This window comes from Erithacus rubecula (assembly GCF_903797595.1).
Source record: "Erithacus rubecula genome assembly, chromosome: 4".
Classification (NCBI taxonomy): Eukaryota; Metazoa; Chordata; class Aves; order Passeriformes; family Muscicapidae; genus Erithacus; species Erithacus rubecula.
Genome location: NC_136686.1, coordinates 26,889,645 through 26,901,491, shown reverse-complemented (window position 1 = coordinate 26,901,491; position 11,847 = coordinate 26,889,645). Strand labels below are relative to the sequence as shown.

The window sequence follows — 11,847 nt, the reverse complement described above, 5'->3', positions numbered from 1 at the left end:
CGCATTCCTGCGCCCGCCGCGCCGCTGCGCGCAGGCGCCGGGCGGGGCGGGGCGGGGCCGCGGGGGGAAGCGGCGGTCACGGCGGCGCGAGCGGCGCCGCGGGGTGCGCGGTGCGCGGTGCGGGCCCGGGGCAGCGGGCGGGCCCGGCACAGGGGCCGCTCCAGGGCCGTGCCCGGCACAGGGGCCGCTCCGGCACAGGGGCCGCTCCGGCACAGGGGCCGCTCCGGCACAGGGGCCGCTCCAGGGCCGTGCCCGCCGCGGCTGAGGGGCGCGGAGGGAGCGCTGCGGTCTGGGCCGGCAGCCGCCGTGGCACCGGGCCCGGCGTAGGTGTGTGAGGCGGGGCGGCTTTCCCTGCGCGCTACATGGGGTATGCACATGGCTCGAGTGCTGTAATGAATGTTGCTTTGGCCGTGTAAGTTAACCCCTTTTTAAAATAGCTTGTTTTTGGACGACGTGCAGTCTGGGGTATGAGCTGTTCACCCTGGTTTTGTTTCGTTTGTATTTTTTGCGTGCTAAGAATGGACAAAAGGCCTTCCCAATGCTACCAGTAGGCTAGGAAGACTTCTACCAGCTCCACGCTTTTATTACCTGACTGTTGTTATAAAGCAATCCCCAAACAACTCACAAAACCCATCCAAAAGCAAAACAAGAAAATGCTGCTCCTTTCCATGCCCCCGGACTGCTGTCAAGTGCAAGCAGTCATCAGTGCATTCGGTGCTTGTGCATGAAAGATTACTCAGCTGGCAGACAGAAGATACTGTGTCTTTCTTGTAGCTGTGTGATAGTAAAAACCTCCCATCTCAACTGTTCCATAAACTTTTCCCTTCATCTGAATATTTTTGCTCTTCAGCAGGCTCTTTTGTGCTACTGAGATGGACCAACGTGCTTTAAACTTCTACTTGTTTCTTGCTGTTCCAGAACACCTATTTTTTTCATCCTGAGATTATTTTTTAATGTTTTTATTGATCTGTAACAAGCCAGACTTTTTATATGCTGTTTATGGCATGCATTGAAGACAGATTAGTTCATACTCTGAAGAGCAGAAGGTCCAAATCTCACTAAGAACCAGAGCAATCATTAATGACAAATCAAGTGCCATGAATCAATGCAATGTCATGTTTCAGAACTATGAAAGGTGAAGGAAGGAAAGCACAACAGTAATGAGTTCTATTATTTTGCCAAAGTTATTATAAACTGTAAAGTCAAACATCCAGAGATTAAGAAACTCCATATTTAATTTGATTTTTCCGCATTAAATACCTGTATAAACACATCTTTTTAAGAAGGCCTCTGCCAATTTGCTGCTTAGCAAATGGACTGGCAGATAAGATTTCTTCCTTTTCTCCTCATTCATTGTAGATCCAGGTCTCATTTATTGCAATTTGTTACCAGTCAGACCACAGGCTACATATAATTTTAGTAATTTAATGGATCTGCAGTCAGGATAAATTCTTTTTTTTTTTTTTTTTTCCTAATATGAGGGAGGTACCAATACCTAATTAGTGTCTGAACTTTTTAGTTCAAAGGTGGCTAAGTTAATATCTGAAGGCTTTGAGAATGCCGAGGAATGGCTTTGAATCTTGTAATCATAATTTCATTTGTGATACAGAACAGGGAGTGGTACAGTCTGCTGAATTCTGTAGTTTAAAACACACATCTTACATCTCTATAAACTGAGTAGATGTCATTCATCAAATGCATAAAGCAAAAAAAATCTTGTCATTCTTTTGCTTTTTTAAACAGACCAGGGTAGAACTCATTTTGGTTTGGGTGATTCCTTGAGCTGCTAGTTTCAGAGTTTACCTTTCAAGACAAACCCATTTTAAGTCTTCCACATCAGATCTATCTGAATTCACTTTGTGTTGTTGTTTTTTTGGTTGTGGGTTTGTTTTTGGTTTTTTTGGTTTTTTGGGTTTTTTTTTGTTTGTTTGTTTGGGAGGCTTCACCTCCCATGGAATTGGAGGATGTTCAAAAATAAGATTTTTACTTAATGACAGCACTGTCCAAAGATCAGATGACCTTAGGCCAGGTTTTCCACTTCTGTACGACTCAGCCCTCCCACCCCCCAAACCAAACAAAACATTTGACTGCCAAATCAGAACACAACACACAAATCTGTGTGTTGTGAAACTCTGGTTTCCTTGTCACGTATCACAGAGGTAAGGGCTGGAAGACAGAGCTCTGTGAGACGGGCCAGTCAGTGGCTGGCTGTAGTTACAGCTCCTAATCTTTTTGTTTGTTTTGAGAGAGAGAAGCTGGGATTCATTGTGCCTGTGAATTCATCTTAAGTGCCTGAATTTTTTAGTTTTGTTTTGTTTGGAAATATGATTCTTAAGCAATTCTTGGTTTTTAGAGTCACCGGGAGGCTTGAACCTTCAAAGTTTTTGTGTTTTTTTCAATTGTTTCTTTTTTCTTGTAAATCTAAGTAACATGGTCTGTGTATACACTGAAATCAGCATCAACTGTGTGAAAAAGTAATATAATCAGTGAATAATCAATATTTACAATGCTATCAGATGCTCATATTCATACTTGTTTTGTAACAATGCATTGCTTTGTATTTTCTTAATGTATGAGTAGCCTGTATGAAATGGCATATATTGCTGAAAGGAACTGCTGCTGTGTGGTACCAAAGATCTATTTTATTCAATGATAGAGATTTTCTTTTTTGTCTGCTTTTTTCTAATGAATATCTCTGGATTTTGTGTTTTAGCTCTAGTAATTGTGAAGTAAGTGGTGATACCTTGAGTACAAGTGTGAACCAGAGCCGAGTGTACTACCCAGGGTGCAAAGAAGGAGATTCAAAAACCTCTAGATTCAGGCAAAAATAATTTCTCACCCAGGTGTAGTTACACTTTGAAGTGAAGTCTGGTTAAATGCAAAGGAACAATTTTCTTTTCCTTGAGAAGAAAGAAGCAGGTTTAAAAATTTACAGAGTAATTAGATTTTCCAGTTCCCTTGACCTACATTTATTGCTGAGATTAGAAACTGCAGTGTTCAATAACTATGTCCTGGCAAGTTTTATGTGACTTTCTTTGCCACTCTTAGTTTATTATGGTTAATAAAAAAAGAAATATTTGCTTTGGAGGTACTTTTAGTTCTCTACTTAATATTTGCCCTGGAGAGGAATGGATAGAGAAGATTTTTTTCTCACCTCTTCAAATAGCACATCCAATTAATTACTTTATATTAGGGAAATCAGTGTCTGACACTGATTCTAGGTGATCATTTGCTCTGCCACAATTATAACATTTCTTTGTTATTCATTAGCTAAATCAACACAAAAGTCCCTAAGTTCAGGAGCGAACAGTGTCTTAGGAATGCATCCCTCTAGTGCTGCATAGCATGGGCTTTTGGAATGGTAGGTTCTCCTTCAGCTGCACTGTGGCCAGGGGAAAGGCTGCCTGTAGCTGCAGCCCAGTCACCATTTCAGCAGGAGCTGCAGTAACTGCAGTGTGGAGGTTGGAAAGATTAACCTGGCAGCCAAATTGGTTAGCAGCTTGCCCAAACCTTGAAAAAAATCTTGAACATATTTGAACATCTGGTTTACAGAAAATGTTAGGATTCATTGGGTTACTTCTTATATAATTTGATTTAGTCCACCAAGATACAATAGGAAGGAGCAGTGATTCTTCTGAGATTTTATATATTTGGCAGGAAAGATTACTTTAGGTAAGCAAAAGAGAGCAGTGCCAAGCTAGCTTCCCTGCAGTCTTAAAATATTATCTTTTTAATGATTTAGCAGTTATGAAAATGCCAGCATTAGTCTTAAAATACTTTTAAGTGCCAAAAAATATGCAAAAGGCTTGCCAATTCATACATGCACTCTCTTCTGGTAAGCATTGAACAGGAAGAACTTTGAAAAATGGAACACTTACATATTTCTAAATCATGCTGCTACATAAAGAAGCTTTTATGAAGTAAGTCCAGTATTGTCTTTTTCCTTAGAGACAGATTGTCACCTGACTATTGTAAGCTGCACTTTGAAGAGAATACACACACATGCTCACTTTAATAGGAGTTGCATTCACCATCCACAGGGCTCTCTAATTTTCAGGTGAATCTAGACCACTGCTACAGCTGCCAACAATTTTTTTTCCTTCAGCTTATTGTTGTTGAACAACGTGTATGAGCTGTATGCAATTACACTAGTAGTGTCTGCCAGTCCAGGTTTATAATCTTGACTTTTATCAAAAAGTACAGTTAGCACTGCTTTGATGTCTGGTAAAAGTGACCCTGCCAGTAAAGATAGGGATTAGTATCAAATGCTTATGAATGGGCATGAATAATAGTCACCATTTAATTGAAAGGGGTAATCAATTAAATGCAATTATGTTCATTTAAATGTAGACATCTGAGCATGTTTATTTTTTATATATTTAGAGAACTGCCTTTTTTTTGTGCTTTTTTTTTTTGTGTGTTCAGTGAATTGTGATTGGTTTGAGTTTGCTTAAAATTGAATTTGTAGCAATATAGAGATACTACTTTATGTAATTGTTTGGCAAATATTATTTGGCTTCTGTGATAAAGTTGTATTGACCATACTCGACTTCATTCAAAGTATCTGAAGATATTTTTAAACTAACACAAAATTACTTTGTATTTATTAATAGGGACAATCTAAAATCTGAAGGATTTGCCCAAATTCCATGAAATAAGTAGGTAGAAATTAAGATAATTTTTAGGTATTTCAGATTTTCTGTAAGATTATATAATTTTAAATTTGTGTTTAAGATCCTAAGGCTATAAACCTTAGTTAGTTGTATCTTCTGTTGTTTAGTTTTATAGTCATAAATATTCCTCCCATGAAAAGTCCATTTCACAGTTGGGTCCTTAGTATTTTTTCCTCCTTAGTTATGAATTCATTGCCATAGGACTTTCAAAATTCAAGTTTTGATTTAATTTTGATAGTAGACTACTTTTAGTGTAAGTGGATGTAGTTTGGAGAGACTATATTACTTACTAGGCTTATTCAGTGATAAAGTTATGCCTTCCAGTGATTGCAATGAACTCCTGATATATGTGCAAAGAAAATTAGAAGTCTGGCTCCAGGAAGATAGCAATAGTATGGGATTCTTTGTTGATCCTCATTCATTTTCCTGAATAAAAAAGGATAAGGAGGGATTGGGCTTCTTGGAAAGATAGGATTTCACTTACTCAAAGTTGAGAAAACACCCAAATAGTTTTGGAGGTCTACCTGTGGTTAAGATATTATCACTCCCAGAGCAAGCCTGTAATAAATACCTGCTGTTCCAATGTCCTAGTTTAATGTACAGAGGGAATTGGACCATGAACTGAGTTGCCAAGAGATGGACACATGTTCTGTTTGGCTAAATCTGTGCAGTATGTTTTCCAGCAATGGGCTGGGAGAAAGAGTTTATAGTGGTCTTACCTCAAAAGCATGCAGCTCATTCTGGCAGAGCCTAGTTAGTAGGAGCCAGGTTGATAATAAAAGGGTAGCTGTATTATTATCAGGTGCATCAAGAGTGGAAGAATAGAATGTCATTTACGCAATCTTCTTTCCTAATCTAACAAAAGTCTTCTTGGCTAGACTTGGCACACGAGCCTCATAGAACAGGTTATTTATTTATTATGTTTATTTTGTTATGTTTGTGTAGCCAGGTTACTGACTATTTAACCCTGTCTATTTCTGATATGATGTTATATAAATCCAGCAGAAGAATTTGTATGACAATGCACATATTTTTTGACTGTAGAAAAACTTAGTAATTTGTGGCAGAAACACTGGGAGCTTGACCAAACCGTGTTTTATGAAGAAATGTGCTAAATAGCAGTGGAAGCTATTTTGTGCACCTGTGAGTTGAAGAAATACTTGAGATAATTATTAAAGGTAATGAGCAATGAGCAGTAAACACTAAATTTTACTCTTATGTCTGCTTGAATTTCAAAGGTAAATGGAAAAAGTGATTACTACAAAGGTGTGGTGGCAGAGAAGGCAATAAAAAACCTTCAGTGTTCCTCTGACTGTTTTCATTTGAAGACTTAATTCCAAAATGCTGGTTCTTGACCCTTATATGTTTAGTCAGGCTTAGCATTTCTTGTTGGAAAATTTAAAAAAGAGTAAATGATAAAATCATAGAATTATTTAGGTTGAAAAGTACTCCAAAATCCTGATAGATTTGTACAACAGTATGGGTGGAGCAGATTTATAATAAGTAGCCCATGAACTTTTAATCATAGTTAGTCATTATCATCTTTATGACCCATTACAAGACTCTTAAGATTGATTATGGGCTACTTGAAAACATCCAGACGTGCAAGCTGATCATTGCTCTGTTTGTACGGGAATATTTGATGACTGAATGTGTTACTGGCTTTGAAGCCAAATTACAGTGGGGCCTGGTATTATCACTTTTATTTCAGTACTTTTGTTTCAGACTGTGGTTCAGCTACTGTTACTAAATATAAGCAGCAGAGCTGTTTGCAATTTAAGAGTTGAACCTACTGGTGTTAAGAGGCCAGCAGAAGGTAGCATTTATGCTATGCCTGAGGCTTCTGCTGAGGTCAAAGACACAGATGTGTGCCTGGTTTGTTTTTGCACACAGAAAATCGTGCAAGGACAGTCTGTGGGCAAATGGAAGATTTGCATGTAAATGTACATGTTGATAGCAGTAGGAAATCACTATGGAGTGTCTGGATTTTAGCCTAGTGATTTCCATATGCTTTGGGTTCTGTTGTTCAACTTCTGAGCAGGTGAAATATATTTTCTGTATATGGCCACAATAAAATGATATTGGTATGGAGGATGGATTCAAACATGAATGTGTTATTAGAGCTAGCTAGCTTCAAGTTCTCTTCTCCCTTAAAAATAAGTTTTACTGAAGAATTGTATTTATCTCAACAGATTGTATCCAGAAAGCTTTCCAGGACCTGTGAGATGGAATCTGTACTTGATGAAGATCATCAGAATGGTCGATGGTTGGAGCGTTGAGACCCAGTAAACTCCAAATTAGGAAATTCTAGTTGTTGCTCTAAAAAGTGCTCTGAGTGCTTTCCTTTATTGCACAGTCCACATTAATTATGTAAATACTTACATTTATTTAAAGTTAAATTATTTAAATTGAATATTTTGATAAGTATCTGTTGAAACTTGTTCTTTTTTGTAAATATTTGGGTTTTTACCTCTCATACAACTAATATGAGAGTGGCCCACTATTTGTGTGTAGGTAGTATTGGGAAGCATTCACCAATGATATAGTTTTTCTTAATATTAATTTCAACTCCCCAAAGTTTAGAAAGATAGGGGAAAAAAAAAAAGCACTTTTACAAAAAATGCAGTTTAATGCAGAATAAAATCAATTTTTCCTCCTGGAGTTTCCCCAAAATTAGTACATCAGGCTTTAGTTACTACTTTATAATAACTACTGTTTGTTCCCCATAGAAGCTGAGTAAATGGTTATTGAACTTTGTCCTGAGAAACAATAAATGTGGGCAATTTCAAATCAAAGACTAGGAGTGTTTGAATCTATAATTCAACTTGTCATTGAGACGTGTGTTAACAGCTTCACATCCTTCAGTGTGATGAGGCTCAGATTTTACTATCGTCTAGGTAACAACTGTTAAAATATTGATGGCAGTGGTATTTACTGTAAGTATGCTGTAAACTAATACCTTCTCTATTGTTACTGCTTGTAAAGCTGAACCACAGTAAGAGTTGGTATGTCTCCTGTTTTATTGAGGTTCCCTGTTTCTTGGGTTTGGGATGAAATTCAGCTGGTTTGGATTCCTCCCTAGAATAAAAATGTTTTCTATTCTGGTAATTATGTGTTTCTCAGGAAGAAGAGGAAAATTTTGTTATCATTTTTTTTAGGGTTTATCTGGTCTGCATGTTGGTAGTATTGATAGGCAATGCCTTTTCAGGTTATAGCCTTGTCTGAAGTCTGCTTTTAAAAAGATATTCTATCTTTGCTGTATTACTTCATTTGTTGTCCTAATAAATTAAATAACTGATGCTACAAATTTCATTCTTCCACCATGCTTGTGCAAGCTTTGCAAGTTTCCTTCATTGACTATAATACATAGAACTGTTCATGTAATCTTACTTGACTTACATTATGACATTGTAGCTCTACCACAAGATTTCCTAAAATATTGTTTTCAGCTTTATCTCAGGCTCCCTTACTTATGTGAATTTTCAAGGATGCTGCTGAGTTAGTTTCATTCTCAACAGCTCAAGTGGAGCTTACAATGTTTACCAGTGTTATGCACATTTAGAATTAAAATTTGATTTAAAAAGCTTCATTTTCCATTCAACATAAATTTTAATATTGCTCTTTTTTGGGTAAAGTAGTAATAAATTAGTTAAATTTCTGATTAAACTGAAAATTATTCTTCTGAATGAGTACTTAATATTTTCACTGACAAAGGGTAGGTGAAAAAAATGTAAAATTTCTTTAAAGACTGTGTATCTCCATAAGTTACATGTATATAAATTTTATAGTAAATTAAAACTCTGGGATAAGGATTTAGGATACACCGTAATTCTAATTTTAGCAGTCAGTTTTAACATTTCTCAGGGGATGGAAAAAGATGAGCTTTCTTATGATTTTGTAATATTTCCTGAACCTTACTGTTACTATTTTTAAGAGTTTAGATAAGGCATCTTTATATAGGAAAGAAAATTCTGGCAATGCATTACTGGAAGCATAAAAGATGTCACAAACAACCTTTTCTGTTTTTTCCTAATGATAATTATAGACCTAATTTCTGTGGTTTAGTGTTTGTCGCTCTTTTCTTCTGCCAGAATAATGAACATTAATCCTAGGGAAAGGCCAAAGATCCCATGGATTAAACATATCCCATGGATTGCTGGTATTAGCAGGAAGATTGTAAGAATGATCCACCAAGGACAGTGCTTTACTACAGATCTTGTCAATTTGAGTTTTAAAGGAAATGAAGATATTGTGGTTTAAGTTAAGTTTGAAATGGGATTTAGAATTTGACTGAGGACAAATCTAGTTCAGATTGATGAGAAGGCATAGGCTTCACAAGTCATATCCTGATTATGAAAATGATAAAAGATCAGTTGTTTTTGCAGCTGCAAATTTGTTGCTATTCAAGGTGGTGACATGTCTTTTGAAATCGTCTGTTATACTCAAGATACTTGCCTTGAAATGTGGCTGAAGCCAGATTTTGCAATTGAATACTTGGACTTTTTGCAAATGGGTACTGGTTTTCCCCTGATAGTAGGACAAAAAGTGCAGATAATTTCTAAAGATGCATTGTAAGTGACACCAAAGTCCAGTAAAATAAATAAACTGAGCACATTAATTAAAATTCTGTAATATAAATGGTGAGCATGTGCTTTTTAGCTCTTACCTCTCTTTCTGATTTTCTCTGATTACCTCAAAGATGTTTCCTTTTGTCTTTTCTTTTATATACCTCGGGAAGTGTTATCCTCTCTGTATTAGTTTTATGTAATACTTATATCTAGACTGCTGCTGGATGGACTTGGTCAAAAATGTGTAAAATCTTTTGGGCCTTTCATGTATGTGACGGGGACCTGAATAGATCCAGTTGTGGAATTGGTATTATGCTGGGTAAGAGTCCTGTGAGTTTGATATGTAGTGTTGCCCCAGTATTAGAGATCATAAAAGCATTTCATTCTAGACCTCTGAAAATTGCTAATAATTACATATGAATTGTATTGTGCTGACTCCAGTGGCATGCCTTCCTCATTCAATAACACTGGAGCAGTCCTTTTTAACTGTGAAGTAATGTCTGCCACTTAATTTGTCCCCACTTGAACTCAATGTCCTCTTATATAATAAAGTCTAAGTTAGAAGATGTAGTACAAATGCTTTGCTACACAAATTTAAAATCTCTTCTTTTATTCTGACACTACCCATTCTCAGCAGTTTTTAAATGTGGTGTGCATGCATTATACAGAAATTGTAGTTTATTTTAAGGTAAGATTGGATTTTACTGACTTTCCTGTTACAATCATTTTGATTCATTCAGAGAAACTGCTTCAGTAGATTCATTTCTAAAGGTACTGTAAAATTATGCTTATGTTAAGGACTGTAAACTTCTACAGATGCAATCATAACTTTTCTTTCTTGGCAGATATTTGAAGACATCTTTCATGTCTATAGCTATCAAGCATTTGCCACATTATGAGCTTCAACTTGATGATGTTACCTCATTGCCTTTCTTAGTGAATAGATTTCAAATACTGAACCAAATTTTAAATGTAAAATAATATAAAGAAACTATACTTTCAGATATTTTCTTTTTTAGTAATACTTTATGAGTCCAGCTACTTGGGTATAATATATACTCAAACAGGATGTTCTTTCATGTTTACTTTTCTTGTGAACCATTGGATGGCTCTACTCCACTGGCTTCTAACTAATGCATACTCCACATTTTCCTTCTGCAGGCACAAGAAAAAACTTCTTAACACGCTGACCTTCATAATTCTTACTGGTAACATCCACATCTAACCTAACTTTAGACTTCAGCTTTGTGAGTAATATATTTGTGCTGTTGAACAGTACTAGAGGAAGAAGAGGGTGTGATTGAGTGAGTGTAGGGAAAAGAATGTGTTCAAAACCAGCACATGTAAAGCAATATGTGGAGCCAACCTGAATGTTGGTATAGAGGGTTGTGCCAGGGAATGGGTGAGTCTTCCTGGGTATGCTGAAGAGGCAATAAATTTTTATTAGGGGCAGAGAGAGACACAGCTGAATGCTTGTACTTAAATATGTAAAATACTTAAATATGTAAAAAAATTGGTGTTGGGAGAAAGCATACAGGATATATATTGAGTCACCTTGCTTATAAAAAATTCTGTGTTTTCCAGTTTCCTTTCTGCTTTGCCTGCCTATTTTTATGATAAGATTATCCTGGCAGTAAGGAAGTTGTGTGAGACATAACCATTGCTAGTAGAAAGACAGTTATGACTGTTCTGCTGTGTGGAAGGGCTGGTCTGCTCAAAGATTGCTTCAACTTTTATTGTGGTTAATTATAATCCAACAGACAACAGTAACAACAACAAAACTACAAACAAAACCAACCCTAATCAAAATCCAGGAATCTGCTAATTGATTTATATTTCTAGTGTTTAATTTGCATTTTGTTTACATTTCCCTTATTTTAATGTTTGCGTTGCTCTTCAGTTTCAATAGCCTGAATAGCCTAAATGAGTTTGTAAAAGAGTTTTTCTCCTTCACACAGGTTCTAAGTTTTCAAACTTACTCTTTACTCTCTTGAAATATAGTATTGTGTCTCAGTTATTCCACTGTAGAAAAACACACAGGATGGTATAGGGTGATCTGTGAAAATGCCTTTCCTGGGATGGATGATCAGAGTTAATGGTCTCCGTTGCCCTTTAGAAGATCTTCCAAGACATTTAGGGGATGCTGAAAAGATGTTGCAGAGCATGGGAGGTTGAACTCTGGAGAGAAAAAGGCAGAAGTGATCAGATGGTTATTTTATTTCTCCTGTGCCTCATTTTGGCCAGCTGTATACCTTAGTATAAGTCTGTTGTTTTAATTCTTTCCACTAAGAATTTTAGCCAAGCTAATTATTGATTTTTTGTGCAATCCAGAGATGGGAAGTAGGATCTGCTCTCTGCCTTTATCTCCTATTGTATGTCTTGGTGGCTTTTTGTAATTTGGTGACAATTCTGTCTTACTCTTTATTGGTGCTGGACAAGATATTTATTTGATAGTATGTGCTAATTATATTTGTGCTGTTATATGGAGTATTATTTTCAGTATGCATTTTTAAGGGAGTAGAAGACTCATAAGTACAAGATTAAAGGGATGTAGGTAGAAATACTGTGGATTTTGTGTTGTCTTGTCATACATAAAAGCTTTCAAT

The 11,847-nt window shown here is 36.7% G+C and overlaps 2 long non-coding RNA genes across 2 annotated transcripts; both read left to right on the top strand.

Annotated features, from left to right (window-relative positions):
- The first annotated feature begins 2 nt into the window (after positions 1-2).
- Positions 3-3,535, top strand: LOC306801252. The gene is made up of 3 exons (XR_013774036.1): positions 3-110; positions 216-367; positions 3,271-3,535. It is a non-coding gene; the product is annotated as an uncharacterized lncRNA (long non-coding RNA).
- Positions 3,536-4,606: 1,071 nt separating this feature from the next.
- On the top strand, positions 4,607-7,468 carry LOC306801250. Its single transcript, XR_013774035.1, has 2 exons — positions 4,607-4,658; positions 6,866-7,468. It is a non-coding gene; the product is annotated as an uncharacterized lncRNA (long non-coding RNA).
- The last annotated feature ends 4,379 nt before the right edge of the window (positions 7,469-11,847 follow it).